The sequence below is a fragment of the Rhinopithecus roxellana genome, chromosome 2 (assembly GCF_007565055.1).
Source record: "Rhinopithecus roxellana isolate Shanxi Qingling chromosome 2, ASM756505v1, whole genome shotgun sequence".
Lineage (NCBI taxonomy): Eukaryota > Metazoa > Chordata > Mammalia > Primates > Cercopithecidae > Rhinopithecus > Rhinopithecus roxellana.
In genome coordinates this window covers 904,997-932,764 of record NC_044550.1, presented here as the reverse complement: position 1 = coordinate 932,764, position 27,768 = coordinate 904,997, and the positions used below count along the sequence as shown (strand labels likewise).

General features: G+C 39.9%; 1 protein-coding gene across 5 annotated transcripts in view; it reads left to right on the top strand.

Moving 5' to 3' along the window:
* Positions 1–27,768, top strand: part of GPRIN3 (GPRIN family member 3) — a 67,724-nt gene that overhangs the window by 24,967 nt on the left and 14,989 nt on the right. Inside the window, exons 1-2 of one of the 5 annotated variants that reach the window (XM_030916811.1) lie at positions 23,411–23,634; positions 24,623–24,731. The exons of 2 other annotated variants lie outside the window; for them this stretch is intronic. The gene's annotated coding sequence lies outside the window, so the exon portion shown is untranslated. Of the gene's footprint in view, positions 1–5,020; positions 10,470–23,410; positions 23,635–24,182; positions 24,732–27,768 lie in introns of those variants that run through there. 2 more of the 5 variants (XR_004053243.1, XM_030916816.1) reach the window with 2 other exon arrangements.

The following is a 27,768-nucleotide window of genomic DNA, read 5'->3' as shown; positions in this document are numbered from 1 at the left end:
CCTACCACAGGACTGGCACATTGTATATGTTAAACAATTTGGGATAGCCTAAAAAGTAATGTTTTATGTTTGTGCTACATAAGCCTGTTGTTTAGCTGCATGAGTTGAGTGAATAAGAAAAATACTCTGAAGGCCTGGCTTTACTTCATCTCATAGCCCTCAGTGAAGCAAGGGATTTTACAAACAAAACACTAAAGGCCTTGGCTATCTTTGTTAATATTAATAACAATTGGTCTTTTAGGCCCAAACATATGTGCATAATGTTCTTATCACTTTCAGAAAAACAGTCCTCCATTACCATCTGAGGGTAACATAATTGCATGTGTGGCAAGTCATCAAATTAGTGAATTCTTACAAGTCCAGCTTATTATATCTTTATTAGGCAAATTTCCACAGATTTGTGAGGTCTTCGATGTAAACTCTGAGACTGTGATTCATAGTTCCCGTGACAGCAAAGTGGGGACAGCTCAGTGAGCCACCTCGGGCCACGAAGAGGTAGTTTTTACTGGGTAAAAATCCCATACTTCTGAGAAGTGATTTGTCAGACTGATATTCTACACCAGGGTTGTCCAGTCTTTTGGCTTCCCTGGGTCACACTGGAAGAAGAATTGTCTTGGGCAACACATAAAACACACTAACACTAACAATAGCTGATCAACTAAAAAAAAAAAAAAAAAATCACATAAAATTTCAAGAAAGTTTACAGATTTGTGTTGGGCTATGTTCAAAGCTGTCCTGGGCTGCATAAGAACAAGCTTGTTCTACACACTTTGGATCCTTCCTTTCCTAATGAGCCTTATAAACCTGTGAGTTTATCCCAATAATAGATGCACACCGCTGAAGCAGGTGACAGATTATAACCCCTTGAGGGTCAAGGTAACAAGTCATGTTGGAAACATTCCTGACTCCCAGTATCTTATTGTTTACAAAGGATATTTCTGTTATTTAGATACTCATATGACATTGATTTTTGTTATAAACTACTATTCAAAGCAGTAAAATAAATTGGAAGCAAATAACTCATGATTTGAGATAGCATGAACATAATTCTGATCATTGCTAGTGAATATAATTAACTTCAGTCATAGAAACAGCTATTCTTTTATGTTACAGTAATTTTATTGTCAATGCATTACACTCATTGGCCTTACATGAGATTTTATTTTTCCTATTAACATGTCCACTCTACTTAATGATTTGTAGTACTCCATTTGAATGAAATAAAAATGACACCTCTTTTGAGGCATGTTAACATTCACCGAACAGTAACTGTACTTCTTTTTCTTCTTGCCAGTGCCATGCAGGATACTGAGACTACCAGGTAGGCACCCACTCAGTCTCTACAGTACTCTTACTAAAGAGACCAAAAACAAACAAAAAAAAAAAGCTGACAGCATAGCAATGCATTATAACAAAGATCTTCAGAATGCAATGAGACAACAGAGGAAAGACTTGTAAATAAGGGGGAATAGTTTAGGGATGGGAAAGTGCAAGGAAGGCTTCCCATAGAAGAAAATGCTGAGTCGTGTTGAGATTATTAGCAATGCAAGAAAGAGTAGGGAGGGTACTTTAGTTTCCTAGAGCTGTCATAACAAAATACCACAAACTGGATGGCTTAAAACAACAGAAATGTGTTCTGTCCTTGTTCTGTGGGCTAATGATCTGAGATCAAGGTGTCAGCAGGGTTAGTTCCTTCCAGTGGCTCTAAGGGATAATTTGTTCCATGTCTGATGTAGATTGGATCTGTGTCCCCACCTAAATCTCATGTTGAAATGTAATCCCCAGTGTTGGAGATGCGGTCTGGTGGGAGGTGATTGGATCATGCGGGCAGATTTCTATTGCATGGTTTAGTACCATCCTCTTAGTGCTGCCTTCACAACAGTGAGTGACTTCTCTGTGAGAAGTGAGATCTGACTGTTTAAAACTATGTGGCGGCTGGGTGCGGTGGCCACACCTGTAATCCCAGCACTTTGGGAGGCTGAAGTGGACAGATCACGAGGTCAGGAGTTCAACACCAGTCTGGCCAACATGGTGATACCCAGTCTCTACTAACAATACAAAAATTAACCACGTATGGTGGTAGGCACCTGTAATCCCAGCTACTTGGGAGGCTGAGGCAGGGGAATCGCTTGAACCCGGGAAGTGGAGGTTGCAGTGAGCCGAGTTCACACTATTGCACTCCAGCCTGGGTGACAAGAGTGAGACTCTGTCTCAAAAAAAATAAAAAATAAAAATAAAGGAACTATGTGGCACCTTGCTCTCTGTCTTGCTCCTATTCTGGCTATGTGATGTGCTTATCCCCGCCTTCACCTTCCAACATGATTGTAAGTTTCCTGAGGCCTCCCCAGAAACCTAGCAGATGCCAGCACCATGCTTCCCATAAAGCCTGAAGAACTGTGAGCCAACTCAACCTCTTTTCTTTTTTTTTTTTAATTTTTTTTTTTATTATACATTAAGTTCTAGGGTACATGTGCATAACGTGCAGTTTTGTTACATATGTATACTTGTGCCATGTTGGTGTGTTGAACCCATCAACTCGTCAGCACCCATCAATTCATCATTTATATCAGATATAACTCCCAATGCAATCCCTCCCCCCTCCCCCCTCCCCATGATAGGCCCCAGTGTGTGATGTTCCCCTTCCCGAGTCCAAGTGATCTCATTGTTCAGTTCCCACCTATGAGTGAGAACATGCGGTGTTTGGTTTTCTCTTCTTGTGATAGTTTGCTAAGAATGATGGTTTCCAGCTGCATCCATGTCCCTACAAAGGACGCAAACTCATCCTTTTTTATGGCTGCATAGTATTCCATGGTGTATATGTGCCACATTTTCTTAATCCAGTCTGTCACAGATGGACATTTGGGTTGATTCCAAGTCTTTGCTATTGTGAATAGTGCCGCAATAAACATACGTGTGCATGTGTCTTTATAGCAGCATGATTTATAATCCTTTGGGTATATACCCAGTAGTGGGATGGCTGGGTCATATGGTACATCTAGTTCTAGATCCTTGAGGAATTGCCATACTGTTTTCCATAATGGTTGAACTAGTTTACAATCCCACCAACAGTGTAAAAGTGTTCCTATTTCTCCACATCCTCTCCAACACCTGTTGTTTCCTGATTTTTTAATGATTGCCATTCTAACTGGTGTGAGATGGTATCTCATTGTTCAACCTCTTTTCTTTATAAATTATCCAGTCTCAGCTATTCCTTTATAGCAATGCAGGAATAGCCAAATATAATGCCCCTCTTCTAACTTCTGGTGGTTGCCAGCAATCCTTGGTATTTTTTGGTTAATAGATGCATCACTTCAATCTCTGTTGCAGTTTACATGGGACTTTCTTCCCTTCTTGCTTGTGTGTCTGTGTCTGTGTCTGTGCCTATGTCAAATTTCTTTCTTATAAGGACACCCGTCATATTGGATTTAGGGCCCACCCTAACCCCGTATGACCTTGTCCTAACTTGATTATATCTACAAAAACCTATTTTCAAATAAAATCACGTTCACCCATTCTAGGTGGACCTGAATTTTAGGGGACAGTGTCCAACACACTAGAGAGCATTCAAGGAACAGGAAGCAGCATGGAAGAAGGCAGAGAGGCTGTGACATATTTGAGCAACCATTGATCCTTCCTTATGGTTGTATTGAAAGACTCTGGGGGACCTAACAAGAGGCATGAAGCTTAAGAGGCAACAGAAGCCTCATCTCACTTGTGTGCCAAACTCAAGAATTTGAACTTCATCTTGAAATATGTGGGTATCATAAAAGGATTTTAATTCTGGGACTTACATGATCATATTTGCATTTTAGAAAAATTTCTCTGGCAGCAATGTAGAGAATTGAAGAAGGTACAGATCGGAGGCAGAGAGATCACTTAAGAAGGCTTATTTCTGGCAAGAAATGATAGAGCCTACATTACATCAGTAGGAAGACTAGAGAGGAGGTGGGTAGATATAGGAAATACTACAAAGGAAGGGTCTATAAGACTTTGTGTTTAGTTGGATGTGAGGAATGAGAAGAGAGAGGCGAAAATGGCTTTGAAGTTTCTGGCTTGGATAGGAGAAGATGAAGATGACATTTGCTGAGATAATTAAGAAGGAAGAACATGCTTAGAGGTGAAAACGGATCAGTTTTGGACATACTTAATTTGAGATATCAATAGGACTTCTAAATGTGGAGTTGCTATTTTGGATATCGATAGGGAGCTCTGGCTGGAGATGAATTTTGAGATTTATGAACATGTAAGTAATTAGGTCCTCCAGGTTGAGTGTATAGAGTGAGAAGAAGAGAAGGTCTGGAAAATGCCAATATTTAGGAAATGAACTGAGAAAAAAGAACTGAAGAATGGTGTTAAGGAGGAGACTTCTGTAGAGAAAAGAGGAAAACCAGGTAAAAGCCTAGCGCAGATAAGGGCTTCCAGAGGACAGAGTGGTCAGAATATCAAGTGCTGCAGAGAAGGCAACAAAAATAAGGAGAGAAACATGTTCATTTGTTTTGGCAAAGTCCAGTGATTGGTGGCTTGCACAAGGGCAGTTTCGGTGGAATGGCAGAAATGACGAAGAAACAACATGATAGTAGATTTTGGAGTGACTGTGCAAGAATTGGTGAGTTTGGGGATTGTAGACTGTCTTTTTAAGAAGTCGAGTTGTGAGGAAAGCAGAGCTGCATAGAAGTCAGTAGCTACATGGGCCAGGAAAGACTTTTCCCTGACGATAGAGGCTTGAGCACCCTGTCATCCAACTGAGGTGGGAACACATGGACTCTATGGAGTGACCATGTTGGCGGGGCATGGGTGGTGAGACAGGAAAAAGTTGGGACATCTCTTCCAAATAAAGGAGTCTACTGAGGACACATTTTAAAGGCAGTTGAGGAATGTCTCACACAGCTGTCATTGTAAGCTATTTGTTAATGTGAAATAAAAATCTCCTTTCCTTCATGCTCCATGTAATGGGCAATGTTTTGCTGTCCAACCTCCCAAATTCATTGTTTTCTTTTTATAATCCTCCTGTCTTCTCTAGGGGAACCGGTTCTTCCCTCTGCGCTCAGCCTTTGGTGAAACTGCCAGTCAAGGTGCCCTGCCCTCTCCTCGTCAAGGCTGAATTGGGCCTCCCTCCCAGGACTTTGGATCTGGAGCCTTTAAATGGAATCAAGGGTTTGGGAGATGAGAGTGATTAAAGTTTCTTCCAGTGACAGGCCTCTACCATGACTTGGTTTCTACTGTCTTTGAACCTGCTTCCATAGGTTTCCCCTCAATTCTGTGACTGCCCCAGATCCTTGGACAAGATGTAGTGCCTAAAACTCTGGAGCTACACATCTTGGGTTCAGATCCATATTTAGCCATACCCTAACTGCACAACCTGGAGCAAGTTACTTAACTTCTTTGTGCCTTGATTTCCTCATCTGTAAAAGTGGGGCTAATAGCAGTACCTACTACACAGGCATTCATCTAGAAATTAATGAGTCCAGTGCTTAGAATGGTGCCTAATCAAAGAAAGTGCTATAGGTGCTGGTTATTGTTATTCTAATAAATTCTTCTTGTCTGTATGCTAGCCAGGATATTTTCTTCTGTGTGCTGCCAAAGAATCCTAATGGATGCCTCCTTTATTCCAAATTAGTAACATTTTATTGTACTGAACTTGAAAATGTAGACATAATTAATAATTTTGTAGAAACTGATTATTTTTGACAATTTGGAAAAAGAAGAAGAATTTAAATATGTCATTATAGCTGTGGCAAATGAACGAAAGCTCTCATTTAAGAATCAGATAAAGGCAGTTAACGAGAGACACTAATGGCATGTTTTTACAGAATTTTGGAGAACAAACATAAGAGAGAGATTTTTGAAAAATTTTTGAAATATGGTAGCTCATTAGCTGTTCATAGAAATGAGACAGATAATGATCGATCCTTTCTTTAAGTTCAGAACACAGTAGAAAATACAGTGAACTGGAAATCTGATTTAGAACACATGTCACTCATGTCCCCGAGAAGTTCATTTTTCTCACTGAGCCTCACTTTCCTCACTCAGAAAATGCCAACTTCTGTCTGACACTGAGTTTCAGGGTAGTTGGTTACATAGCAATATTGCAACAATAGCTAACTGATACATGGGGTTATAAAGCAGTGGGATTAGGAGAGAACACCCAGAGAAAATAGAGGGTAGTGAAAAACACCAAGGAACAGATCTAGCTGAGGAGCAGGAACTACCCAAGATGAACCAGGCAGAAAGACAGAAGAAAACAGATAGGCTGTGTGGGTCATGGAGGCCAACAGAAGCGCATATTTCAAAGAAGAAACATGCACATGTTGCTAAGAGGTCAACTAAGATGAGGGCAGAAAGTCCTTTGGATCCCTCCACATGAAGGTCATCAGTGACCATAGCGTGAAACTAGATGGACTCCAGTGATGAAGGCTGGACTTTCTGAGTGAAACAATGGGCAAGTGGTGACAAGACAGTGAGCCCAGAAGGCTCAGACACCCAAAGGCAGAGGATGAAAAAGGAGTTTGGAATTACTAAGATGTTCACGTCAGGTGATTCAGCAGTCGGCTGACAGGGCAGACATGGCAGTCTCCTTGTTGCAGACAAGCAGCCTGAAGGTCAGCATTGTCCACTGACCCTATAAGGTCCTGTGACAAAAGAGGCAAAGCTAAGCTGTAGACCTGGTGGGTGGAATGAGGGTCAGCAGCCAGGGATAGTGAATAGGAAACGTTCAGTCCTGCTTTCCCTGGGGGTCCTGGTCCCTTCCCTGGCATGCCGAGTCTGTGGACTGCAGACCTCTCCTTGGGGATGGACCTTCTGCTCCTGCACGTCACTCATGCCTCCCACCTGGACAAATTCTGTCAGTTTTCTTGTGAATTTAGCCCACAAATGAAGGGAATACTGGCCACTGTGGTTACCATTTGGGCCTGGATCTAAACTATTTTGAGCAGTCAGCCATGACCCCAAAAGCTACTACAATGGAAAATAGATTGTTCTAAGACCACAGCACCCTCCAACTTTAATAGTTCTAGGAGAAAAATTCTTTGTTTGTACTGAAGACTCCTCCCAAGATGTGTATGAGAAGCTCATGTATCAGAATAAATAGTTGAAAAGTTAAAAAAGACATTAAAAATTATCTTTTTAATGTAAATTATTATACATAGGTCCACCTAAACCAGCATATTTGACACATATCTTTATGAGCTTTCATTTCATAGGACACATCCTCCTCCCACCCCCATATAGGAATATTAATTATGCGTTCTAACTAGAGCTGCAGGAGCTCATCTCATCCTGCTAGATTCTCAGCAGGTGAAGCACCACCCAGCCAACATGCCCCCTCCACAAATGAGAGTAGGAGAAACGATGCCATCAACTTTGAACTCCCATCATGGGGTAATAGGAAAGTGGCTGGGAAACACTGTACTGTGCTAATAGGCCTGACAAGAATAATAGTCTCTGACTTCTTCCTTCATTTCTTAATGGTTTGCAATGCACTCACATTATCTTCTTCTTTTACTTTTCAAGGCTTTCAGGTGAGGGGAGGCTATATGTCTCACGTGTAACAGATTACCTGTATTTTCTGCAGAGGAACACTAGAGAGATAGCTAGTTTTTCAAAAGAAATTGCTGATGGTGTCTTTTTCAACTAGTCTGTCTGTGCATATAAATGATAAGCAAAATTCAAAATCTAGGTGATAATTGAAGTGACTAGTGCAGTACTAACTAATAAAAGGGGTCTGTAATTATGAAAGATTCCATTAAAAGATGAATTAGAATATCATCAGCAAGAACTATAATAATCTTACTAAAATAAATATTTTAAAGACACCTAAAGAGCAGTGCCTAGACAAGTTGCAGAATAAATAAGAAGAGAAGTAAAAATTATATAAAATAAAATTGTACATGTTATCTGGTGCATAGTAGGTACTCCATAAGTATCTGTTAAAGAATGGCCGGTCTATTCAAAATTCATTGTTATCATCAAAAAATACTGTATATTATTTGCTGTGTGGCAAGGGACAAGATGGGCTCTGGGCTCAGAGAAAAGTACTGCTGTTTATCCTAATTCTACTAATTATAGCAAGAATTTCTTGGAATTCAGTTCTCTTGAGGCAGGTAAAACTCGCAGAACCTTTCCTTGAAATTAAATCGGCCTGGCCTAGGTTAATTGTAGACATTATTCATTATGGAACTGGGAGCTCCACATAAAACTGGCCCCGTTAAGGTGAGTTAGGCAGATTGGAGTTTTTTCTTTGCGAAATGTGTTGGCAAATATTAACCCATCTGATCAGTATCCCAGATTGCATTACCATGACGGCATTACAGTTCGTCATTGCTGGTGACGTGGACAAGGTGGCAAACAAAGGTCTACTTCATTAAATGAAGGAAAAAATAACAACTGAGTCAAAGGTTACACAACCATTTCTTGGGCAGCTCTGTGCAGGGCTGGTAGGAAATGGGTGAGAGGAGGAAGGAGAGCTGCATTGTGCTCCTCCAAGAGTGGATGCAATTATTATCTTGTTAGCCAGGGCACCGAACTGCCAGAGCAGATCTTACCCAACTGTCAGGGAGTCTGTTCTGAAGAAAGAAGAGGAAAACTATCCTTTTGTCTTTTATGTCTGTTTTGATTCTCTTTTTCTACTGATTCCAAGATACCCACATAACCTAAGGTCAAGGAATGTGCTAACTCAATCCAGCATTGACTGGCTGCTGGCTCTCGGCAGGGTACTATTATTTTAACATCGATTAGAATATCTTGACTAGCAAAATATAGACATTATTGGTAAAAATTTCAAATTAGATATGCAGCTTTTGTTCTATTACCCAAATCACAGGGCCAAACCTGTCTTGCAATTGAGCCTTCTTTGCAAACAAAGTCATTGCTTTACTCTTAGGGTAATTGCTTCCCACCCATACCCAATGTATGGGCTCACATACCATACACTGTGCACATGCGTGCGCTTGCACACACACACAGACACACACACACACAGAGTTACTTGGTCCATTACTGGAAAATATAGAAGCTACCAGAACACAGTGCTTGCCAAAGAGGCTGAAGCTCTTCTGGCCACATCCACAGCTCCTATACCCATCCTGCCTCAGTGTTCATATTTGGTGCCAAACACCAGTCATCCACCCCTCCTCGTTTACCTCATTTACCTGTCAATAATGAGTCTTTTCCAGAGTAGGACAGCAGCTACCTGTTGTCATTCCTCTACCTCAGTGCCAATCTTATTAGCTCTGAAAGGTTTTCAGGAAGGCAGGCAACACTGGAAAGACAAGGGGTTGGGAGAGAATTGCTGACAAATGCAGTCGTTTCTACCCTTTCCCACCCACAGCATCATCCCAGAAGGCCCAATCTCTGCCTCATCCTACAAGTTCCTGACACTTGTAATTTTTTTAAAGCCTTCCAGATCATTCTGCTGCACAACTAAGTTTGGGATCCACAATCTAGGCCAACCTTCTCATTTTCCAGATGAAGATACTAAGGCTCCAAAAACATCAAGTCTGTGTCTTCTAAATAACAGTGTTTTCCCCATTGCCCTGTGCTGCCTTGCTGCAAGTTTTCTTTTGGACATGCCTTCAGGGACACTGTGAAAATCAAGATGATTACTATCAAATAATTACCCTTTTGTCCAGTCAGTGCAAATATCAACATAGTCAAAAAGGCAAGTAACTTTTAGTACAATTATGAAAGAAATTTTGACCTCACAAACCCCCCGAAAAGAGACCCTGGAACCCCAGAAAAGCCCAGGAACTGTACTTTGAGAACTTCCAAGTAGATAATCAGCTTCCTTGCTGTTATCCTACACCTTAGTAAGGATAGCAGCAACAGGCAAAAATAAACGTGTTTCATCTCAACAAGCACAATTAAACACAAACATACTTCACCTTGACAACAGCACAGTTAAGTAGCACTTCGGGGTTATTTTGTCTTCTATCACCAATCGTTTATTCGGTGTGTTGTTGCATGTGTTAGATTCTTTGTCATGAGAAAAATGACACCACTCATCGGGCAGAATCTTTGTCTTAGTCAAGCCCTCTTCCCCCATTTGTCTCATCCTCTCATTGTCTGCCTTTCCCACTCTGGAATTATCATTTGTTTAGACATCTGCCTTTCTGACTTCATAATACGCTTCCTGAGGGCAGAGTCTATGTTTACTCATGTCGTATCCTCAGTGCTCTTAGTATACAATTGCTTAATTAATTGGACTAAATTAAACTGGCATTGGATATAACAGTGAAGATGATCTACCATATGGAAGGAGGGACACATACCATAACATGGGTCATGGGTCATGGGTGTTTTACACACAGGTCATTTCTAGGGGGTTCGTGAGGTCATATCACAGAGATTTGCTTGCTGGAATAGAGCGCCTGTGAAAAAAGTGTTTCTGTAATCATGAGGCATGTTTTTGTTTGTTTGTTTGCTTGTTTGTTTTTTGAGATGGAGTGTCACTCTGTTGCCCAAGCTAGAGTGCAGTGGCCGGATCTCGGCTCACTGCAACCCCTGCCTCCCTGGTTCAAGCAATTCCCTGCCTCAGCCTCCCGAGTAGCTGGGATTACAGGTGCCCACCACCACGCCCAGCTAATTTTTGTATTTTTAGTAGGGACAGGGTTTCACCATCTTGGCCAGGTCTTGAACTGGTATTGAACTCCTGACTTCATGATCCACCTGCCTTGGCCTCCCAAAGTGCTGGGATTATAGGTGTGAGCCACCATGCCCGAACCAGGCACATTTTTTAACATTAGTATATGTTCTAGCAATTACCGAGGCAGGAATGGTGAGATTGTGTTGCCATACATATATTTGACTCCAGATTAACTACTTTTTGCAGCTTGTTGAAATTCTATATCAATTAATGTTATGTTCTAAATCGATGTAATATTCTGCTTTGTCATGAATATGACCTTCAGGAGATGTAAACCTCAATTTGTAGATTTAAGCTCCAATTTTTAGTGGTGATTGGATTCAAGTTATAACTGAGGTTATCAATTAACTTGAATTTGGGATTGGGAACAAATTTACTGAATTTTCAGATGGCATAAACTTAGTGAGATTGCTGTGTAATGTATTTACTGAATGTTTCTTAAATTAAGAAAAATAAATGATCTACAAAAAAAAATGTGGCTCACTCCTTCTTTCTTGTTTTCAACACTTCTAAAGCTCTTTGTGCCAGTTTCTGTGACAGCAGAGAGCCCAAGCTGAACACATGGTTGCCTACTTGGTTGGAGCTCTGAATTAAGCTTGCCGTTTTCAATCTGTGGGTCACTTTGGATGTCAATTTGGAGAGTTTCAGTGAGCATTTTAAAATGGAATAGAATTGAGTAGAAAATATGAGAAGGTAAGTGTTGTTTTATTAACACTGGATTTTGGTAAAATAGGTAGGTGGTTGAATATGAATGTGTGTACTGGGTTGTTATATCATTTTTTTTTTACACTGGATGGTGTCAGAAAAGCATGAAATCCACTGGTATAGCTGATTAATGGAGAAAGTTTGTGATAGCCTAAATATTCCATTAAAGCAAAAGTTCTACTAACCACAGTCATTTTAAAACAATCAGAAACATACCATCAGAAAAGTACCAAACAAATTCAGGGGAAATGGAAGTTTGAGTTAAACGCTCAAAGAGTAATGGAGAATGTCAAAAGAAATTTCATTTTCATAAATTCTAAACTGATAAATGCAGTGATCATCGTGACTGCCACTCTGGTATGACTGATCATGAATCTTCAAAAGGAAATTGCTTATGGAGTCAGCAGAGATGTATGTGATATGGTAGGCATGATCCCACTCAGTACCCAACACCAGCAATCGCCATTTTGTGAGTCCATTGCCTTCCTCTTTCCACTCATTTCCTGCAGTCTTTTTCTAGAAACCCAACTTTTACAGCCTTCCCACTAAGATCCAGGCCCCGTCTCCAGGTTCTTGTTTCCTCCACCACCCTTCAAAACCTGTTAGTCTGTCTTAGTTCTTTCAGGCTGCTGTAACAGAATACCACAGACTGCATAGCTTACAAACAGCAGAAATTTATTTCTGGAGGCTGGAAAGTCCAAGGTCAAGGTGCCAGCAGTCAGGGTCTCGAGAAGGCTCCCTTTCTGGTTCATTGACAGCTGTCTTGTTGCTGCATCCTCACATGGCGGAAGGAGGTTTCTGAGGTCTCTTTTACAAAAACAATAATCTGAGAACTCATTAGGTCCCTGACCTCGTGACCTAATCACTTCCCAAAGGCCCCACCTCCAAATAACCATCACATTGGGTTTGAGGTTTCAACATGACTGTGGGGAGACACAAATATTCAGTCTGTAATAGAGAGCAAGTTCCGATCATTCTGGCTTCAAAACATGTATTGCACTCTTGTCTTTCTGTCTTTACTGCCCTTCTCATTGCTTGTCCAGGGACTATTGTTTTAACCGCTTGTCCATCTCCTTTACTCCACTATCCCCAATACAGCCAGCCCTCCCTATCCATGCATTTCACATCCATGGATTCCTCCAACTGTGGATCAAAAATATTACTCGAAAAATAAAAATAAAAAATAGCAATACAACAATAAAAAAATACAAGTTTTTAAAATACCATATAACAACTCTTTACATAGCATTTACATTGTATTTGGTATTATAAGTAATATAGAAAAAATGTAAAATACATGGAAGGATGTATGTAGGTTATATGCAAATACTATGTTTTGTTTAATGGGCTTGAGCATCCGTGGATTTTGGTGTCCGAAGGGGGTCCTGGATGATGGTATGTCTGTACCATGCACTGTCAATGGGTCTTTGATCCTGCCATTCCTATCATAGTACCATGTCAATAAGCTTACAAAGAATGCAGGCTCTAAAGTTAGTAGTATTTCTTACTAGCTATTTGACTTTGGGCAAGTTGGTTAAATTTTCTGAGCTTCAGTTTCATTGACTATAAAATATAAGTTAAATGAGTTCTACCTCCTAGGATTATTGTGAAGTTCCAATAAAGATAATGCTTATGAAATCTTTAGAACATAAAAGCACCTAGAGCATAGTAACTGTTCAACAAAATATGTTCCCACATCATAATATATTGCTAACCTCTAGGATGGGGTGTATACTCTTCAGGCCACTGATCAGCTTCCCATAGTCTGACACATTGTATTCAAAACACTAGTCAGATCCTTCCGCTTCACAGCCTGACCATGGTACCTATCCCTCAGCATTGTAGCCTTTGACATGTTTGTCTTCTCTTTCAGTCGCCACTTACGCAATGCATATTTATTCTTTTAGGCTGCACCAAGTTCCAATTTCTGCATAGCACTTTTTGTTTTCTGTCATTCACTTGGCCCTTAGCAATATGTCTAATTAGTTATTGTTACTCCTTTGTCTTCTGTCATTCACTTGGCCCTTAGCAATATGTCTAATTAGTTATTGTTTCCCCTATGTGTATCTTGATGCATGAAATTTATAGCAAACCAGCCTTGGCAACCTGGTGAAACCTCCTCTCTTCAAATATGAAAAAAATTAGCCAGGTGCAGTGATGTGCCCCTAAATTACCAGAGAAGTATACATTTGTCTGACAACTTTGATAAGTTACTTGATTTCAGTTAACTCACTTTTGTTTTTTTGACTTTTTTGTTTGTTTGTTTGTTTGCTTGTTTTGGCATAAAAGAGAATTGAAGAGAGACTGACTTCACCAGATTTTTTATACAGACCTTACAAGTCATGAACATTAACCTTGTAAGGTTAATGAAGATCTACCATCTTTATTTCTGAGAAGCTGTAGCACCACTAGACAAAGGGAAGCCTTTTTATCTTTATTTCTTCTGTTCCTTTTGCCCTTTTTATGGTGAATAAATTCATCATATCTCTCTTGTCACTTTCTTTATATTTTTTAATGTCACCATGTATTCTGTTTTGGTAACTTTAAAATGGTAATGAATTGACAAATCATGCTAAATATTTTCTCCTTAAATGAGAATTAAAGATACTCAAGCTAAGAGAATTAATACTCAAGATTTGCATATTATTCATTGAGTAAATTAATCCAACAGTTGAAAACATTATTTTAAGTTAAAAGGGCATTTATTCTCTTAGTTCCTCAAATATTTGATATAAAGCTTAGTGTAATGGAACCTTACTGTTACAGGAAAATATTCCAGTCTTTCCACAAACATTTTTGAGCACCAGTTATGTGCTCAAACCACACAGCAAGATATTGGATTACTTTGTAGCACCTAATCATCTTTCTTGAAGATGAAATGGAAATTCCTATTGCACAATCCTCACTTTTTTTCAACAGTTGACTAGGCTTGAAGAACCATATTTTGTCTTGTATAGGAGAATATGTTTCTAAATCATGGTATCTTAACCTTAATCCAAGCAAAACATCAGTTAGATATAATCATCTCTTGTATCTTGCCTGCTCTAGTGAACAATTTCTGTAATAAATTTCACAGTTGAAGGATTAAGCCTTAGAAATGATTCATTATGAAAAGAGTGAGTACAAAATACACTAGCCTTTTGGAGGAGGTAGGAGAAAGACTGTGCAGATGGGGCTTGTAGAGGGGGCGGTGTGGACGTTGTAACACAGATCTAGTTCTGAAAAGATACCCTGAAAGAGAAGTTTAGTATTATACTACCATGGTGATTTGCTATCTCCTTCATAATTGCTTCCCACATTCAGCAGGCTAGCCTGCTGAAGAAATTCATTATTGCTCAATTTAAGTATTCGTCTAATTTGTAAAGGAAACCCAGCAGGACCATTCTAACAGGAAGAATGAGAAGCAGGAACAACGGTCATCTTTGAAAAACATTATTTGTACCAGAGTATTAAACATTGTTTAAAAAATCAGAGGAAATTTTTTCCTCGAGGTACCAATGACCAACCTAGAAATATTTGGAGATCCCTTCTGCAAGGCAATAAATTTGCCATCCCACCTTTCATGAACTTTCATAGCCATGCATATCAATCATACCTCAAACACATGAGCTTCTCCTTTTTCTCCTTCCAGCTGATATTCTTAAAGTTTACCTTAAGAGTCATTCAAGGGTTATGTAATACTTCACTATTTTTCTTGCTTTCATAGCCAGTTCCTCAAGAGAGATATAAATATTTAGCAACTGGCTTTCTGGGGGAAAAGTGCCTGAATTTAGAGGGTTTGCCAATTTCTGGGGTGTGAATATTCCCACAGTGGCCCAGTTTCAGGCTACCTACAAGATGTCACTGATCATGGCGTTGGGAAGAGATGAACACAACCAGCTCTGTGAGCCAGCTCCACCACACAGTTGGTTGTGGGCCTGCTATTCCCATCTTTCCACACTTGTATACTTTAGCAGTGGCTTCGGAATTTTTACATAAAAGGGAATTTCAAGATCAACTCAGTTGGAAGGGGAGGCTTCATAGGAAGTACACTGCTTTTATTGGATTATGCATTTATTTGAAGTGAGTTGTGGGGGGATTCGGGAGGGGTAGCAGAGCTGCCCAGCCTGTGCTCTTTGCCTACCCTTGGCATAGCTACTTATAGACATCTTCTAGTCTAGCCTTGTTCCCTGAGCTTGAACCATCTTTGCAATCTCTCCAGCATTCTCCTAATCACTCTGCTCTGAAATCTTAGAATCATCCCTGATTCTTTTTCTAGCCTTCCTTCCTACATGCCACCAGTCATTAAATGCTGCCAATGCCACTTCTGTAATAATTTCTATATCTCTTCTCTTTGTATTCTTACTAACAACATTGATGGATTCTTTCCTATCTCTTGTATGGAAATAGCCTCATAGTTGATATCTCTACCTGTGTACTTTCCCCTGCTAATCAGTGCAACTTTAAATCTGCTTCCTTTGTAAGTTTTCTAATTGTTTCACTGGTCTGTTGGAAAACCTCTAGTAGCTTCTTATTGCCCACCACAAAAGCCCAAACTTGTTGAGGCTATTAAGGCTTTCCAATTTTACTCAATCTAAGATGTTTGTTATCTCCCAGTAATAGCCACTTTTGTGTAACTACATCCCAGTATTATGGTTTTACAAATATCACCCAATCTGATAAGTCAGGCACATCTAGGTGTATGCTAGATGATAAATGTTTCTAATGATACCTCTGCTTATGAATATACTGTGCTGAAGCTTTCAGGACAACCCACCCTTTCCTGAATAAGTAGAATATTCCTCTAACATCTGCACCTTTCTTTGTGTAGGTTTCTCTGATGTTCTCCCTCCTGTACAGTTGAAATCTTCCCTATTCAAAGTCCAACTCAAATGCATGTAGTACTTATAGACAGTAATAACAAAAGAAGAAAAAATAGATACTAAAATCAGAAGTAAAAGAGACTGTGGCATCTATATGGCTTACACCAGAAGCCAGAGATGGACTGGGGCCTAGACAGGAAAGAATGTTAAGGACCAATGAGGAGCGGTGAAAAGCAACTCCTAGAAAAGGCATTTTAATGCTGTTGAACCAGGGGCATCATGTGCCTCCATTGTCAGGGTGACAGTGAACCTTCTAAAGCTGGCAGGTCTAATCCCAGATTTCTTCCCAGATATCTAGTAGAGCCTAATTATATACTTGATACCCGTGTGTAGAACTGGTTTAAACAAAGTAAGAACGGGTGTAATACTGGAAAACCCAGAGAGTGTGTTGAGATAAAACAAGATTCAAAAGTGCAATTGCAGAGAGGAACGCCCTTCTCAATTTTGCACCATGAATATTCTTAGCGGTGGTTAACTTGGAAGATTTAACAAGGATTGTAAAATGGGAAACCTCTTGGCTATGGGGTTCAACTTGGTAGGAATCTTGTTTTCCCAGTCTTACCCTTCTTTACATTTCGCTACATTTTACACAGTTGAAATAAGACTATGTTTCCAGAGTTTTTCAAATACAAAAGAATAGTTTTAAAAGTCACCCATAACCCCACCATATGGTAACCAACTGACATTTAGTCTACTTCCTTCCAATATTTTTTCTACATATATATTTCTCTACGAGTTATGTTAGATATAAATTTCTTGCAGCCTGTAGCATCACAATTTATTGATATACTTTATCAAAAATTAGTAAAAATGAAGAATTATAAAAATGATACATATATTCCTAAGGTTTTTCTTTCAACTTAAAACACTTGAATTTGTATCATTCACTAACGATTTAGTGAGTTTATATCATTCACTAATCATTTATAAGGCCAGATGTCTTCTTCAAGAATGGATCCATTGGTTGGAGTTTTGGTTCATCTTTCTTACAGAAACTCACTATGGAACTTCAGTATTTTTCTGCTTCCATTTTGTTACAATGGAGAGAGGCAATCATAATTAAGAGTAAGAATGTTAGGTGTTCACAACGATTTTCCTATCTTTTACAGCTGTCTCACTCACCCTTAATTCAATAGCAACTTGGTTTTAGCAGCCCACCTTTTTCAAGTTTTCCCAAACCATTCAACTTCATTTCAAAGGAACAAGCACACTTTTTGAACCCATACTTCATCCTCTTTATATAATACAATTATAGTCAAATTATGTGGTGACAAGAACAAGAGTAAGTGGCATGCATAAGTTTATGAAGAGCCACTTACTCTTGGTCTCATGCAATATCGGTGACAGGTACTGGGCCAGCCTGCCAGAGAGAGGTCCACCAGCTACCACGATTCCTTGAGTCATGGCCTCCTCAGGAAGTCCTACCTTGGGAACAGAAAGCTTGTCTGTCCGTTAGGGGCAGGTTATTGAGAAAGTTTCTTCTGTATAACCCTGTAATGAACTTGATTGTTCATAAACCCTAACCAGTTATTTCGTTAACTATCTTAAATTCAATTCCAAGGGGTAGAATTACTGGCTCAAAGGGTGTAAATATTGGTAATATTCTTAATCCGTTGGTTAATTTGTGTTCCTATAAGCAGTACTGAGAATACTTCACCCCACCCTTACAACAACTGAACATTATTCTTAATCTTTGACATTAAATATACAAAAATACAGAGCTTTGTGTTAATTTACCTGAGTATGGTATTACATAACATGGTGGAGCTCACCCATGCGTGCATTTCAACTTCTCCTAAGAAGTGGCTTAAAAATTGTCGTATCTTGTCATTTCAGTTACAAACTATATTACATTGTAACAAAGTAAGTAATGAAAAACAGCATATCGATTCTGTTATAAAATATTGGCAAATAAATTCTATTAGGCCTATGCCAAATAAAAAGGAGGGGCAAGGGAAGAAGGGAAAAAAGGAAGGAAGGAAGGGTGGAAGGAAGGAAGGAAGGAAAAGGCAGGCAAGCCCAATAATTCATAGTATAGTATAATAAATAAGCGTCAGCTGAAATTTTATTGGAAGGGAAACAGTATTTTAATGTTTAGCTTTGTTCTAAAGCATAGTAGTCTGCAAGGTCAACATATGTTCCTAGCCACTGCTACCCTAATGAGCTCATCACAAAGTTTTCAGTGTTCCAGAAAACGTCCAAGGAGCAAATATAGTTGTAATAAGTATTCCCTAGGTTAGAAAGACAAATTTGAAAGAATATTATTTAATTTGGGGTATTTTTCTGTAAATGTATTTATTATTACATTTTCCAAAGTATTTTAAACAAAAAGGGGTATTGTAATCAGTTGCTTACAAGTCCCCAAATAAGATGTACCCTATCTACAAATAGAATTAGAAAGTTCCTGTCTCCATAGCAGATGACTTTAGAGGAATAGAATTTATTATCTAAATTAGCCCCCCAAAACACTGATCTATATCCCTTTATATTAAAACCATATCTTAAGTGAAAATTGAAAGTAGTGTAAGAATACTTATGGTGGCAGTATTGCTTAGTGTTTGAACTATAATTATCCCCAAAACACCCAGAATGTATGATTACCTCACCTATATATGTCCTCAGAGAAAAATCTATCTTTGAGTGCAATTAGTAAAAGCTAACCGAAAACCATAAAAACTGTAGCGTACTACAAATGCAGGCTAAAACACAAAAGGCAGTATTTATTCATTTAACAAGTGTTTGCTGAGAGCTAATCATGGGCTGTTCCCTCATCTAGGCACTTAGGGTATCAATGAGCATAAAAGGACAAAATCTTGCCCCCTTGAAGCCTGCATTCCAGCAGGGGAAGATATTTCACATATAATATTCACAATAAATGGGTAAATGTTTTGGTATTTTAGGTGATTAATGTTATGGAAAAAAATAATAAGTTCAGCTGGGCTTCAGAAGTGGCAGAATGAAAGTCAGTGGACTTGCAGTTTGAAATAGTTTGGTCTGCAGGAACCTCTTTGCAAATGGACGCATGCGCAAAGCCCTGCATAATCCTTCCACCTTGTGTCTCTAATCTTGCCCCTTATTCGCTCCTCACCTGGTTGGCTCCAGCTGCCATTCTGAACTCCTCACTCTTCCCCATGAGCCCCTGCACAGGGCCTTTGCACTAGCTGCACCCTCTGCCTAGAACTCTGGTTCCCAAGCATTCACGGAAGAGAAGGCAGCCAAAAAATAACCAAGTATAAGGCTTAGTTTGTTTGTGTTGTTGTAAAGGAATACCTGAGACTAGGTAACTTATAAAGAAAAGAGGTTTATTTCACTCACAGTTCTACAGGTTGCACAAAAAGCCTGGCACCAGTATCTGCTTCTGGAGAAGGCTTCAGGCTGCTTCCACTCATGGTAGAAGGCAAGAGGGAGCCAGTGTGTGTGGAGATGACATGGGGATAGAGGAAGGAAAAGAGGGACAGTAGGTGCCAGACTCTTTTTATCTATCAGCTCTCATGGGAACTAATGGAGAACTCATTCATCTTCAAGGGAGGACATTATTCACAAGGGATCCACCCCCATAACCTAAACACATCTCACTAGGCCCAACCTCCAACATTGGGGATTAAATTTCAATATGAGGTTTGGAAAGACAAACATCGAAACTACAGAAGAGGCAATATGTACAAAGTGTCCTGAGGGTTGGTAAAACAAAAAACTGATATAGAAGAAGAGAAATGGAACAATTGCTGCTGTTTGGTGTTATCAGAAAAGATCTTGGGGCGAAGTTACCTTTCAAAAATGCTTTTGAAATTTACCCCTTTTGTCTGTATTTTCTTTTATCCACATACATCATGAGTTCATGTTTAATTCCCATTCTGTACTCTTGGAGACACTAAACATGAGTTTAGGAGTCAGACTTGGTTTTGAATTTCAACTCTGCTACTTAGTAAATGCACACCTTAGATGAGCTGAAATTCTCTGGGCCTCAGTTTCCTAATCTGTAAAATGAAGACCATAATCCTTCTTTGAAGCTTGTTTTCAGATACGTAAATAACACACAGAGTCTGACAAATGACAATAATGCTGCAGGACTTTTTCCTTAGTTCAGCTAAAGATGGAGTTCTTTGTCCAACAGCCACGAAAATTCGGGCTCACAGACAATTTGAATGGTTAGTAAGACAGGGTTTTGTTGAGTGAAAAGGAAGAAAAGGGGGAAAAAGGGACTCTCCCAAGGCCGGAGTCCCTACTGAGCACTTCCTGCCTGGCGTTTGAATCCCAGGTTTCACACAGGAAGAGGAAGGGCCAGGCTCCTCCCTGCGGCAAATGGTGCAGACTTGCTGGGGCTCCACCCCAGTGCACGTTCCCTGCAGTGTACAGGCTGGTTGGAGATTCTCTGGAGACCCCCTTCCCATCTGGCTACCTCAATAAGAGAACATACCAATCAGAAAATGAAATGGATCATATAGTGAAGGACATTTTTTAAACTGTGCCGAAATATATACATCTTATTTTGTAGATGAACGGGGAACCATTAAACATTTTTTTTGTACAGACAAGTGGCATATTTGTTTGTTTTACAAAGGTAACATTAGCAGCAAGTGGAGGGTAAGTGTTTAGCATTGACTAAATGAGGCCAGTTAGTATAATATTGCGCTTTCATGAGATATGATAAATTCATTTAAGCCCAGTACTGACAGAAGAGGTGGATTTGATAACTGGCAATTAAAATATGTCTTTCTAAATTTTGTATGTTGACATTTAGTCAATTCCCAAAATACAGACTAGAGAAATAAAAATAAACGCATTTTTTTCTTAATCATTTTTATTGATGTTTTGACTTAATTTCGTAGTTGTTTGTCTAGGTCATCTTTGGATTTATTGTTTGAGGAATGTATGATTTGAAAACCAACTGCTAGAGCTACCAGGAATAGGAAAGTAGGCGGGTGGTGGAGAGTGGGCAGGGCAGAGAAATCAACTAATAAACAGGAGTCAGAAAGTCTGGGAAAAGTAACTTAAGTAAACTTTTATTTTGTGACCTAACAGACATTACTTTAAAAAGCATTTCTCAGCTGTTGACTTTGAAAACTACTCACATTGCCCAGCTTGGAGCTTTTAGATAACCAAGATGGATAAGAAAATTATGGTTTCCTTAGTTGCATGGCCAGGCTGACCTCCCCGCACAGCAAAGGGCAGACGGAAAGGGTGTTGAAGCATAGACCAGCACGAATCCATCATCACTGACAGAAACTTCGGAGTGCATGCTTGCTCAGTTTTGCCTAGGTGAGGAGCACCAGATCTTAAATTTTTTATTATTTTTGAGTAGGTAATAAGTTCATATAGTTTAAAATTCCAAAAATACAAAAGGATGTTAAGTGAAAACTGTTCCATCCGTTCTGTCCCCCAGGCACCATTTTCCTTCTCGATAGCAATTTTTTATTAATCCTTGCAGCAATATTTTATATATCTACAAGCAAATATACTCATTTTTCTCTTCTTAATACAAATGGCAGCATACAAAATATGCCTGTATCTTGAAATTTTGTTATTATTTTTGGATTTTTGTTTTGTTTTAGCTGCTGTTTTACTTAAAAATGTATTTTGGAGATTTTTTTTTTTTTTTTTTGGAGACGGGGTCTCACTCTATCATCTAGGCTGGAATGCAGTGGCACCATCTTAGCTCACTGCAACCTCTGCCTCCCATGCTCAAACAGTTCTGCCACCTCAGCCTCCCAACCAAGTAGCTGAGACCACAGGTGTGTACCACCATGCCAGGCTCATTTTTTTTTTTTTTTTTGCATTTTTAGTAGAGACGGAGTTTCACCATGTTGCCCAGGCTGGTCTTGAACTCCTAAGCTCAGGCGATCCACCCCCTCACAGCCTCCCAAAGTCCTAGGATTACAGCCGGAGCCACCTCACCCAGCCCTGTATCAATTCTTAAAGAGCTTCCTCATTATTGAATATGGCTACTTAGTATTCATTACATAAAAATAGTATAATTTTTATAACTAACTCTTATTAATAGACATTTAAATTGCTTCTAATCTTTTGTTATTTCATGCAGTGAAAAACTTTGTGCATATATCAATTAGCACATTTATTTATTTTACTCACAACATTAGTACCTAAGGTGAAATTGCAGAGTCAGTGTGTATACAACCTGGTATTTTTGATAAACATTGTCGAGTTGTTCTTTATAGGAATTATACTAATTTGCATTCTCACAGGTCAAGTATGAGAAGTGCTCTCTTTGACTGGAGAGCCGAAAACTATATCATTAAGTCATATCCAGCTGGAGTAAGTTCTCTTACATCAACTCAGAGGCATTCATTCTAAGGACGTTTCTGTCTATCAAAGGTGAATATGCTCACCTCCTGGATCTGTGGTTCTCTCAATCAGGGACAATTATGTCCTACCAGAAATGCCTGGAGACATTTTTGATTGTCACAGCTGGAAGTGGGGGCACTACTGGGATCTAGGGAGAGGTCAGGGATGGGCTGCTAAACATCCTACGGTGCATAGGACAATCCTCCTTTCTTCCTTTCCCCGCCACAAGCTATCTGGTCCAAAATGTCAATAGTTCCAGGGTGAGAAACTCTACCCCAGATTAACATCTAGCTCCTCTTGCATATTAAATACATCTCACAAAGCTTAGGATTCTCCACTCTAATTTAAGATCTATGCTGAATAAAACGACAAATCCTCTGTACTTCTATAGTACATTTAGGGGGGTTGTGTTCTGTTTCTTTTATAACAGTTTAATTCTGTTTAATGCAGGAAATGTGAGCTCCTCATAGACATAAGTGTATTTTAGTTATATTTGTATACTGAATATCTGGCACAAAAAGGCAGTCAGCTTCTTAAGTGAATGAATGGATGTCAACAGTATTTCTTAATTGTCTTTGTGTGATTTAAAGGGTTATTTTATCTTTAATCAAAGACCATTCTTTTCACCCTTACTTAATTCACCTTTCTCTTATTTCAAATGTTCACTTTTCTTTAGACTTACATAGGGGCAACTTTTTCTAGCCTACAGAATAGCTGTACAAGAAACATCAATTGAATTAGAAATATTGGCCTTTTCCTGATTTGAACATCTCTAAAGTAGTTTATTACTACCGCATTAAGTCACTTAATTATATACATTCTTGCTCACTTATAGCTTCTGATTGAATTTGTCTTGTCTCCTCAAAAAGATTGATATCTCCTTAAGGGCAAAAAGCAAAACCTTTATGTACTCGCGATGCCTAACTTAATGTTTTACAGACTGTAAAGCAAGAGAGTGACGGGTTCTTTCCTTCTCTCCCTTGCTTTTTTAATCACAACTGACAGACCAAACCTGAAGATTGTGGCCCCAGCAAAGAAGCTGTTCATTCTCAAGAGCAGAGCACCCCAAATTCTCTCAGGCAGCCTGGTTCTCCTTGCAAACAGCAAATGGGGAGCACAGAGCAGGTATAGACCACAAGACCCTGAGTAATCCGCTTCACAACTTTGCCTATTCCTGGGTTTCTCCGTATTCTCTAAGAGTGGAAGAGCCCCAAGGCACCATCTCAGTGAACAGCTCCCTTTCCACCTCGATTCCTCACTGCATATATATTGCCACCAGACATTTTTCCATCCTCCAATGTGATTAAAGACCCAAGTAGGGCCAGGCGCAGTGGCTTACGCCTGGAATCCCAGCCCTTTGGGAGGCTGAAGCGGATGGATTACCTGAGGTCAGGAGTTCTAGACCAGCCTGGCCAGCATGACAAAACCCCGTCTCTATTAAAAATACAAAAAAATTAACAGATGTGGTGGCACATGCCTGTAATCCCAGCTACTCAGGAGGCTGAGGCAAGAGAATTGCTTGAACCCGGGAGGTGGAGGTTGCAGCGAGTTGAGATCACCCCACTGCACTCCAGCCTGGGCGACATAGCGAGACTCCATCTCAATTTAAAAAAAAAAAAAAAAACCCAAGTTGGGGAACTAGAGGAAAGACTTGGTGGTATCTGATGTGAGCTAAAAGCAGAAATCACATATAAGTTCTCAGCCTGTTACAGCATAGCAGGGGTCTCCCACTTAGGTGTCCACCTCTGCATTTGGAAGACGCCTTTGCCAAAAGGCAAGCAAGTGGAGTGGAAGACTTGTTTTAATGAGTACCTGGAATAGTTGGGGGTGGTAGAAGGGGGCAGTGTGGCAGCCAGGGAAAAAGGCAGCAAGATCAGTAAGGTCAAGAATGCAGCAAGGACAAGAATACTTGTTCTTAAGGCTGAATGGCACTTTACTGGTGCTAAATATATCCTGTAGAAAATTGGGATGCAGAGCAGCTTTGATCATATCTAACACAATGCAAATACAAAAACATGCAAATGGAGGCTGCCTAGTTTACTTCTATTAGCGTGTTGTTTAACCACCACTTAGCCCTGAGATCCTGTTGCATTCTCTTTGCAATTAAAATAAGCTTGCAATTGAAGTCCTTCAAAGCTGAGCTGCAAAAGAAGAAAATATTCAGATTTGAATATTCGTCAGGCAAACCAAGTGGATGATAAGATCCAGCTTGATTAGAGAAGGTAAGAATAACAAACCTAAATGTTTTAATCACCTCTTCTGGAGAAGAGTTCAAGTTTTTTAAAAAAATGTTTCTGTTGAAAACGGAGCAAAAAAGTCTATTCCTCTCACCTGATTGAAAAAGAATAAAGCCCATTGTGGGTTAATTTTCAAGTTAGCTAAATGTTAGCTCTTCAAGTGATAGTCTTTAGATTGGGGTTTGGGGGAACATGTAGTACACTTATTTAAATGTTGGACCATGTAAGATGGACTCTGCAAAATATATTGCATAATTCCTGCCTCCATAGATAAATTATGCCAAAATACTAATTTTTAGGAATAATAACTCATGATTGTTTATTATATTCTAAGCAGCATGCTAAGTGTTTAACTTATTTCATTTGAGTTCACAACAAGTCTTTGAAGCAGGTCCATTTTATTTTGTGACATTTTCCAGTGCCACAGAGAAAAGGATACTAATGTACAACAGTGGAAAGGCTGCCAGTGGCAGGACTCAGAACACACTACCCCGAAATAGGGCGCCTTGGCAGAGTGACTATTTTAAGCTGAAGAAATTTGAGAAATGCCAAGTACAGGAAGGACTCTCACGCCCCTTTCTCTCCAAAGCGGGTCATAAGACCCTCATGTGAGGGGCACCCTCCCCATAGCCAGAGGGAATCCAAGTGAAGGAACAGGCCTTGCTAAGTTTCCTGCAGTTTACTACTCTTAGCTTCTGCCCATTTGTCTTATCACATTTTTCCATGATTTTCCATTCTTCATCAACCCTACTATAAAAATGTGCAGGTTTGGCCAGGCACGGTGGCTCATGCCTGTAATCCCAGCACTTTGGGAGGCCGAGGGGGCAGATCACGAGATCAGGAGATGGAGACCATCCTGGCTAACATGGTGAAACCCCATCTCTACTAAAAATACAAAAATTATCTGGGTGTGGTGGCGTGCGCCTGTAATCCCAGCTACTCGGAAGGCTGAGGCACGATAATCGCTTGAACCCAGGAAGTGGAGGTTGCAGGATGGCGCCACTGCACTCCAGCCTGGTGACAGAGCAAGACTCTGTCTCAAAAAAAAAAAAAAAAAAAAAAAAAAAAAATGCTCAGACTTAACGATTTCTGCAAGTCTTCGTTTCCTTATGAAGGCATCTATGTCACATAAAGCTTATATTAAATACAGTCATATGCTTTTCTTTTGATAATCTGGCTTTTGTCTGGAAGTTCTTTTTCCTACTACCTTCCTGCATTCTCAGGGCTCCAGCCAGAGAACCCAGGAAGGCAAGAGGAAAAAGAATTTTCCCTCCCCTACAACACCAAGCATAAACCTTCTAAAATGATCTGCAAATATGTGTGTGTGCACACGTACATGCATGTGATTCTAGAGGGTTCATGGTTTTCATCAACTTCTCAGAAGAGTCTATGGTTCTTAAAATGTCCAAATTGGATTAATCGTTATGAAGAGCAGGAATTTCTGTATTGCCTAATTTACCTTTATTAGCTTGGGTTAGTAATGGGTTTAAAGGAGTGTTCCTCTACCGCTATGCTTCTTGAGTTTTCTGTTACTGTTCCTATTGTCTGATGATGCTGCTTGCCCAAGTCATTGAGCTTGCCTCCACAAAAAAATAAAAATAAAAAAGGTCTCTCTTCCCTGTGTAAAACTGGTGGACAACATGGACTCAGGAGCCAGCTAGTCTGGATTTAAATTCGGTCTGCACAACTCGCTAGTGGTGTGACCTTGCCTCAGATTCCAGATCTGCAAAGCAGGGCACGCAGTAAGACCATCCTTATAGAGTTGTTCTGAGGAATAAATGAGTTCACATACAGAATAGTGTCTGCAATAGAGAAAGCAAGAAATAAGTGCTTGCTGTCCCATGATTCTAATCTGTTGTGAATTTAGAAGCCATCTGTTCAAATTGTATTTGACAAAAGAGGGGGGATATTTAGGGTCATCATGCTTCTTAAAGCCCTTTTTTTTTAACCTCTTAGTTTTTATCCAGTCCTGCTTACAGTGGAATTCAGTAAGATAACAGGTCATGCACTCGTTTTTCTAGAACAATGTTGAAAAGACCAACTGGATGGGGAGAAGGGATGCAGCTTGTTTCTCTTGAGCCTTTTGTTAAAGTAAACATTATAATTGAAAGTCTACATGACACTGTTAGTAGCACTAAGCAAAGCAGCCTTCCTTTCTCTTCAGCCATTCTGACTTGCTTTAGCCACAGTCTGAAGGGACAAAACAATTTTTCAGCTAGTGTCTTCAAAAAGTGCATTTTAGGCAGCTGTTAGTGCCAGGGTATGATGTTTTTAAAGAAAAAAGAAGGGACTGCTCTTCCCAGCCTGTGAGTGTTTCCTGAGATTGAATCACCTCTCCTTGAAACTCTGCACTGCCACAATCTGCTGGGTTCAGAATGCAAATGACCCAGGCAAAAGTTCCCAATTAAAGGGAGCAATTAGATCAGATTGAATAGGATGCCAGATGATGCTTTTTCTTTCCTCTTTTCTTGAGGATTAGTAATCTCTTACTTTTTGCCTTGCTGTTCTCTGGGGGTCTTTGCATGAGCTATCTGATTACTAAAAACGGCTATCTAATGGCTGGAAAGAAAGGTGCTCAGTGAGGTCCCTGTAACTCTTATTTAATATCAGTAAAGAGGCTTGATGACATCCCGGAGCCCTTGTTCTAGCAGTGCAGTGGTTCCGAAGTGGGCTAAGGTAATTGCTGCCCACAGGATTATCATCATGACCTGCACTGCATCAGCCTCCTGTCAGTCCAGGGCCACCACGCCTCTCCCCATCCTTTCTGCTTAATGCTCTTCCCATCAGCGTGGCTTTGGGGGAAGTCACAAAGGGTTCAGATTCCCTGCTGCCTCTCTTATTAAGTGCAGGTGTCTGTTATGAAAATAGGCAGTGTGGCATAGTAGCGGAACTCATTATTTTCAGAATGGGCAGTGGCAGTGTCAGCTTTCAACAAGCTGGCTGGACTTTTCCTAAGGTGACCAGTTATGAATGTCACTGTAGTGGATGTTAATGCCATCTAGGCTGCCCCTGGATTGCAACT